Source organism: Staurois parvus, unplaced genomic scaffold (genome assembly GCF_062004578.1).
Source record: "Staurois parvus isolate SC_StPar_1 unplaced genomic scaffold, SC_StPar_1.0 ptg000468l, whole genome shotgun sequence".
NCBI classification, from domain to species: domain Eukaryota; kingdom Metazoa; phylum Chordata; class Amphibia; order Anura; family Ranidae; genus Staurois; species Staurois parvus.
Genome location: NW_028318264.1, coordinates 7,673,978 through 7,682,500, shown reverse-complemented (window position 1 = coordinate 7,682,500; position 8,523 = coordinate 7,673,978).

Here is an 8,523-nt window from a genome sequence, read left to right as displayed (position 1 = left end):
TCAAATGGTGAAAACCCTGTGGAGGACTGGGGTACCTCCCGGATGGCAAACATCAAATAGGGTACTAAATAATCCCAACCCTTTCCATCCTTATCTACCACCTTCCTTAGCATTTGTTTCAGGGTTTTGTTGAACCTTTCCACCAACCCGTCAGTTTGGGGATGATACACAGAGGTGCGCAACTGTTTGACCTTGAACAGTTTGCACAGCTCTTTCATCACCCGGGACATAAAGGGGGTTCCCTGATCCGTCAGCAGTTCCTTTGAAATACCCACTCGGCTGAAAACGAGGAATAGCTCCTTAGCTATTGTCTTGGCAGAGGTATTTCGGAGTGGAATTGCTTCTGGATAGCGGGTGGCATAGTCGAGTATGACCAACAGGTACTGATGCCCCCTAGCGGATTTCACCAGCGGACCTACCAAATCCATGGCAATCCTTTCAAAGGGGACCTCAATGATGGGAAGAGGTACCAGTGGACTACGGAAATGGGGCATAGGGGCCGACTTCTGACACACAGGGCAAGAGGAACAGTAATTTTCCACCTCCTTAATGACCCCAGGCCAATAGAACCGCTGCAGTACTCTTTCCCGTGTTTTCTCCGCCCCCAAATGACCCCCAAGGATGTGTCCATGGGCCAACTCCAACACCAACTTCCTGTAAGGTCTGGGCACCACCAGTTGCTCAATGGTTTCTTCTGCCCCTTGAGCAACTCGATAGAGTAGGTCCCTTTCCACAAGGAAGTATGGATAAGCAGCAGTTTTCTCAGGACTCACTAGTTGACCATCTACTTTTACTACATTTTCCCGGGCTTTTATCAGTGTGGGGTCTTTCAGCTGTTCGGTTGCAAAATTTTCCCTATGCACCTCTAAGTCCGAGAACTCCACAACCGGCAGATTTTCATCTGAGGAGGCGGGCTCCTCCTCAGTTCCTTGGGTCTCCCCAGCTAGTACCGACAAGGGGAACTTGGGAGAGACCTCACCACACTCAGACGCTTTCTGGGATTCACCTTCCTGGTCTGCAGGGGAGACAGTGGGGGGGTCAGAACAATCCCAGAGTTCCCAGAATTTTGGAAAATCCCTCCCCACAATGGCATCATGTGGTAAATGAGGTACCAATCCTACCTGATGAGACAGGTTACCTTTGGGGGTCTCAAAAAACACAGTAGCCACGGGATACTCCCTAGTGTCCCCATGCACACAAATCACCGCCACCTTTTTATGCCCAGAGACCTTTGTAGTGACCATCTCCTCTCTTATCAAGGTTACCAGGCTACCTGAATCCAGCAACCCCACAATATTATTTCCATTAACAGTCATTTTGCACAAATGTTTCTCAGTGCCCGGGCTGGCCGTGCATACCACTGTCGCAAACAGCGACTGACGTCTATTGCTCAGAAAGTCACACTGCATAGGCTCATCCACCACTGGGCAATTAGCTGCAATGTGTCCCTCTTGCCGGCAGCGGTAACAGACAATTTTTTTCACCGCTTCTTGCAGCCTTGGCCTTCCTGGCCGCTCTTGCCAGACATTGGGTAATACTCCCACCCTCTCACTCTCTCCACCCTCACCCCTTGTAGTCATCTTACCTGCCGCTGGGGATGGTCTGGTCTTAGGGTGGAAAGTCCGTGAGTCTCTGGAAGAGGAGGTCAGGTTCTCAGTAGCCAAGTATCTCTCCACTAGATCCACCAGCTTGTCTGCAGTTTCTGGGTCTCCATGGCTGACCCACTTTTGAATAGTAGTAGGCAGAGACCTTAGGAACCGATCCATGACGACACGTTCCACAATTTTTGGGGCGGTCAAAGTCTCTGGCTGCAGCCACTTCCTGCTCAGGTGAATGAGATCATACATCTGTGACCTGGGAGGTTTCCCAAGCCGAAAAGTCCAATTATGTACCCGCTGAGCACGGACAGCGAGGGTAACACCCAACCGGGCCAAAATTTCCACTTTTAGCACATCATAGTTTTTGGCTTGGTCCGGCTCTAGGTCATAGTAAGCTTTTTGCGACTCTCCAGTTAATAATGGGGCCATCAATCCAGCCCACTGTTCTTTAGGCCACTTTTCCCTTTCAGCAGTCCTTTCAAAGGTGGTTAGAAACACCTCCGGATCATCCTCTCCCGTCATTTTTGGCAATAAACGGCCCACAGAAAATGATGGTGTTTTACCAGAATCAGCCTCAGTCTGCTGCCTCTGCTGGAGCTGCTTCAAAACAGCCTCCATTTGTTGCTGGTGTTTCTGGTCCTGTTGCACCAGCAATTCCCTATGGCGGACCTCTGCTTGTTCCAAGGCCCTCTGCTGGGCTGCAATGCTCTGCTGGAAACTTGCATTTGCCTGTTATTGATTGGCATTTGCCAGAGCCAACTGTCTGATTATCTCCTCCATGCTGGCCTTTAGTTACCACAACTGCCCGCATCCTCCACCATATGTAACAGGGTTAGCTCGGCAGCGGGTGTGTGTGACCCCCTGGATGGGTGCACAACACAAAAAAAATAGGCACAGCACAACAATAGTGGAGGTGAAAACAAACAGGTGCAATTTATTTACAATATTTACAGAAAAAATGATAAACAAAAAGAAACATCAAAATAAATCCTGGCCAACTTGGCTACTTACTGCAACAACAGCTTCTCCCTAGCTACCCACTAGGTACAGCCTGCTGCTATACCTAGTTGCTAGTACTTGGCTAGTGCTAGCCTCCAAGTACTAGCAACTAGGTATAGCAGCAGGCTGTACCTAGTGGGTAGCTAGGGAGAAGCTGTTGTTGCAGTAAGTAGCCAAGTTGGCCAGGATTTATTTTGATGTTTCTTTTTGTTTATCATTTTTTCTGTAAATATTGTAAATAAATTGCACCTGTTTGTTTTCACCTCCACTATTGTTGTGCTGTGCCTATTTTTTTTTGTGTTGTGCACCCATCCAGGGGGTCACACACACCCGCTGCCGAGCTAACCCTGTTACAATATATATATAGTCATAAATAAAGATACTTCCAGATAAATGTTGCAGCAAAGTTCAGTTGCAAGGGGTCCCTGAGAATAATCATGATGCGGCATCGATCTTTGTGTCAGAGACCTGAAGACAAGATCAGCGGTGATGGGGAGATCTTTCAGTGATGATTGATCTTTTACTAGTGGCTTGAATGGAACAGACTCCTACCCTGTGACAGCTGTGAGAGATGAGTGCTGTCAATCAGCCCTCATTAAGTTTTGGTCTCTTTGTGGGCAGTGTGGTCAGACAGCAATAGGGGGCACAATGTCCCGTATGGTAGCTTAATAACTAAAGCACAAAAAATTGTTGGTTCAGGTCAGCTCAGTGGATTGCTTTAAAAAAGGCCTAGATTTTTTCTTAGATACACAGAATATAACTGGATACTAACATTTATAGGTAACGTTGATCCAGGGAATATCCGATTGCCTCTCGGGGGATCAAGAAGGAATTTTTTCCCTGCAGGAGCAAATTGTATCATGCTTTGCTGGGGTTTTTTGCCTTCTTCTGGATCAATTGTCGGTATAGAATTATAACTATGTAAGAACAGGACCAAGTATTCCATGCACTTGGTCCTCTCAGGGATTCGATTGGTATTTGTAAGAAGTGGTGATACTTCTTTAAGCTTTTCAGGAGACATTTTATGCTATGTTGTTCTGTAACTATCTGGGAACAAACATTTTTTTTGTAGCATTAACTTTTTTTTAACACAAGAGAATAATATATTGACCTAAAATGTCAAATGAAAAAAAAATGGTACTATTGCCCAAGGCCAAAGAAAACCATCATTTTTTATTCCATTGTATTTTTCTGTACATACTGGAATCTGATTATTGTTTTATAACACAAACATTTATTTTTTAAGACATTTTGATAAATAAGACTTTTTATACTATTTTTAAAACAAACTCATACAAACTGATGAAATAATTCCACTGTTTGTACCATTGAGAACTATTTGTGGAATGTTGTTTCACTGCCACTGTAAGCATTTACTAACTGCAAAAAGATTAAGCTGAAATAGCAAGGATGAAGAATATTTTCCATCATAAGCATGAGACTTCGTGGACTGAGTTTTGAACACATTACATTAGTACTTGTAAACTTGTGGCTCCAAACAAACCCTTGGAATTTGACCTTAATACCCTTTCTGAATGATGCAAGTTTGATAAAGGACTGTGTATTATAAACAACTGACATTTTTTAAAAATAATGTTTCTACCCTTTGTTCGCCCTTTGCTACATATTCACACTGCTAATCTATTACAGTTTCTTTGCAGACACTTCCTGTCTGCTTACCTTTTCTTTAGCAAATGTTGTGTGTAGAGATGAGCGAATCGAAGTATCCGAAGTGGAATTCGAGTCGAATATCGGAAAAATTTCGATTCGTGCCGAATCCGAAAAATAGCCTAATTCGGACGCGCGAATCGAAATTTTTCAGAAAATGGCGGCTGACATGTGCGGCGACGGAGCGGGGATGTCTGGGAAGGCGCGCAGACAAGGCGCGCTGACCCATAATGCATTCCTCAACTACATGTGATCGCATCAGCCAATCAGCAGCCAGCCAGCCAGCACTGTGTAATGGTCGAGCTATAAATAGCGGCCATTTTGGAATTCTTCATTTGCCTGCAGTTATTGAACAGAGGCAGACCGCTCTGTACTAGGGACAGGGACAGAGTTAGGGCCACAGAAACAATAATTGGGGACAGAGAAAAGTTACTTAGGGACAGAGAACCATTACTCAGGGACACAGACTTGTTAATGAGGGCCACAGAATCATTATTTAGGGACAAAGAAACGCTAGTTAGGGCCACAGAATTCATACTCAGGGACAGACAGAATTGTTACTCAGTGCCAGAGAATTGTTACTTAGGGCCACAGAAACGTTATTAGGGCCACAGAATTTTTACTCAGGGACAGACAGAATTGTTACTGAGTGCCAGAGAATTGTTACTCAGGGACAGACAGAATTGTTACTGAGTGCCAGAGAATTGTTACTTAGGGCCACAGAAACTTTAATTAGGGCCACAGAATTTTTACTCAGGGACAGACAGAATTGTTACTGAGTGCCAGAGAATTGTTACTCAGGGACAGACAGAATTGTTACTGAGTGCCAGAGAATTGTTACTCAGGGCCCCAGAAACTTTACTTAGGGCCACAGAATTTTTACTCAGGGACAGATAGAATTGTTACTGAGTGCCAGAGAATTGTTACTCAGGGACAGACAGAATTGTTACTGAGTGCCAGAGAATTGTTACTTAGGGCCACAGAAACTTTACTTAGGGCCACAGAATTGTTACTCGCACAGACACAGAATTGTTACTCGCACAGACACAGAATTGTTACTGAAGGCCACAGAACTGTTACTTAGGGCCACAGAATTGTTACTCGCACAGACACAGAATTGTTACTCGCACAGACACAGAACTGTTACTGAGGGCCACAGAACTGTTACTTAGGGCCACAGAATTGTTACTCGCACAGACACAGAATTGTTACTCAGGGCCACAGAACTGTTACTTAGGGACAAAGAAACGCTAGTTAGGGCCACAGAATTCATACTCAGGGACAGACAGAATTGTTACGGAGTGCCAGAGAATTGTTACTCAGGGCCACAGAAACTTTACTTAGGGCCACAGAATTTTTACTCAGGGACAGACAGAATTGTTACTGAGTGCCAGAGAATTGTTACTCAGGGACAGACAGAATTGTTACGGAGTGCCAGAGAATTGTTACTCAGGGCCACAGAAACTTTACTTAGGGCCACAGAATTTTTACTCAGGGACAGACAGAATTGTTACTGAGTGCCAGAGAATTGTTACTCAGGGACAGACAGAATTGTTACTGAGTGCCAGAGAATTGTTACTTAGGGCCACAGAAACTTTACTTAGGGCCACAGAATTGTTACTCGCACAGACACAGAATTGTTACTCGCACAGACACAGAACTGTTACTGAGGGCCACAGAAACTTTACTTAGGGCCACAGAATTGTTACTCGCACAGACACAGAATTGTTACTCGCACAGACACAGAACTGTTACTGAGGGCCACAGAACTGTTACTTAGGGCCACAGAATTGTTACTCGCACAGACACAGAATTGTTACTCAGGGCCACAGAACTGTTACTTAGGGACAAAGAAACGCTAGTTAGGGCCACAGAATTCATACTCAGGGACAGACAGAATTGTTACGGAGTGCCAAAGAATTGTTACTCAGGGCCACAGAAACTTTACTTAGGGCCACAGAATTTTTACTCAGGGACAGACAGAATTGTTACTGAGTGCCAGAGAATTGTTACTCAGGGACAGACAGAATTGTTACTGAGTGCCAGAGAATTGTTACTCAGGGCCACAGAAACTTTACTTAGGGCCACAGAATTTTTACTCAGGGACAGACAGAATTGTTACTGAGTGCCAGAGAATTGTTACTCAGGGACAGACAGAATTGTTACTGAGTGCCAGAGAATTGTTACTCAGGGACAGACAGAATTGTTACGGAGTGCCAGAGAATTGTTACTCAGGGACAGACAGAATTGTTACTGAGTGCCAGAGAATTGTTACTTAGGGCCACAGAAACTTTAATTAGGGCCACAGAATTTTTACTCAGGGACAGACAGAATTGTTACTGAGTGCCAGAGAATTGTAACTCAGGGACAGACAGAATTGTTACGGAGTGCCAGAGAATTGTTACTCAGGGCCACAGAAACTTTACTTAGGGCCACAGAATTTTTACTCAGGGACAGACAGAATTGTTACTGAGTGCCAGAGAATTGTTACTCAGGGACAGACAGAATTGTTACTGAGTGCCAGAGAATTGTTACTTAGGGCCACAGAAACTTTACTTAGGGCCACAGAATTGTTACTCGCACAGACACAGAATTGTTACTCGCACAGACACAGAATTGTTACTGAAGGCCACAGAACTGTTACTTAGGGCCACAGAATTGTTACTCGCACAGACACAGAATTGTTACTCGCACAGACACAGAACTGTTACTGAGGGCCACAGAACTGTTACTTAGGGCCACAGAATTGTTACTCGCACAGACACAGAATTGTTACTCAGGGCCACAGAACTGTTACTTAGGGACAAAGAAACGCTAGTTAGGGCCACAGAATTCATACTCAGGGACAGACAGAATTGTTACGGAGTGCCAGAGAATTGTTACTCAGGGCCACAGAAACTTTACTTAGGGCCACAGAATTTTTACTCAGGGACAGACAGAATTGTTACTGAGTGCCAGAGAATTGTTACTCAGGGACAGACAGAATTGTTACGGAGTGCCAGACAATTGTTACTCAGGGCCACAGAAACTTTACTTAGGGCCACAGAATTTTTACTCAGGGACAGACAGAATTGTTACTGAGTGCCAGAGAATTGTTACTCAGGGCCCCAGAAACTTTACTTAGGGCCACAGAATTTTTACTCAGGGACATACAGAATTGTTACTGAGTGCCAGAGAATTGTTACTCAGGGACAGACAGAATTGTTACTGAGTGCCAGAGAATTGTTACTTAGGGCCACAGAAACTTTACTTAGGGCCACAGAATTGTTACTCGCACAGACACAGAATTGTTACTCGCACAGACACAGAATTGTTACTGAAGGCCACAGAACTTTTACTTAGGGCCACAGAATTGTTACTCGCACAGACACAGAATTGTTACTCGCACAGACACAGAACTGTTACTGAGGGCCACAGAACTGTTACTTAGGGCCACAGAATTGTTACTCGCACAGACACAGAATTGTTACTCAGGGCCACAGAACTGTTACTTAGGGACAAAGAAACGCTAGTTAGGGCCACAGAATTCATACTCAGGGACAGACAGAATTGTTACGGAGTGCCAGAGAATTGTTACTCAGGGCCACAGAAACTTTAATTAGGGCCACAGAATTTTTACTCAGGGACAGACAGAATTGTTACTGAGTGCCAGAGAATTGTTACTCAGGGACAGACAGAATTGTTATGGAGTGCCAGAGAATTGTTACTCAGGGCCTCAGAAACTTTACTTAGGGCCACAGAATTTTTACTCAGGGACAGACAGAATTGTTACTGAGTGCCAGAGAATTGTTACTCAGGGACAGACAGAATTGTTACTGAGTGCCAGAGAATTGTTACTCAGGGCCACAGAAACTTTACTTAGGGCCACAGAATTTTTACTCAGGGACAGACAGAATTGTTACGGAGTGCCAGAGAATTGTTACTCAGGGCCACAGAAACTTTAATTAGGGCCACAGAATTTTTACTCAGGGACAGACAGAATTGTTACTGAGTGCCAGAGAATTGTTACTCAGGGATACATAATCGTTGAATTAAAGAGTATGTCAGACAACATGCAGAGGAGTGGCAGAGGAGGCAATTTTTTAGGAGCGAGCAGACGTGGCAGCAGAGGAAGGGGTCGAGGCAGCACTATTCGCAGCCAGAGGCCAGTGCTCCCGGTGTCATCCAGCGGTCGTGTCTCCACCGACAACCCTGCCGTCATTGATTGGTTGGCTCGGTCGTCTTCCTCTTCCCAGGTCACCTCTGACACCTACAGCCA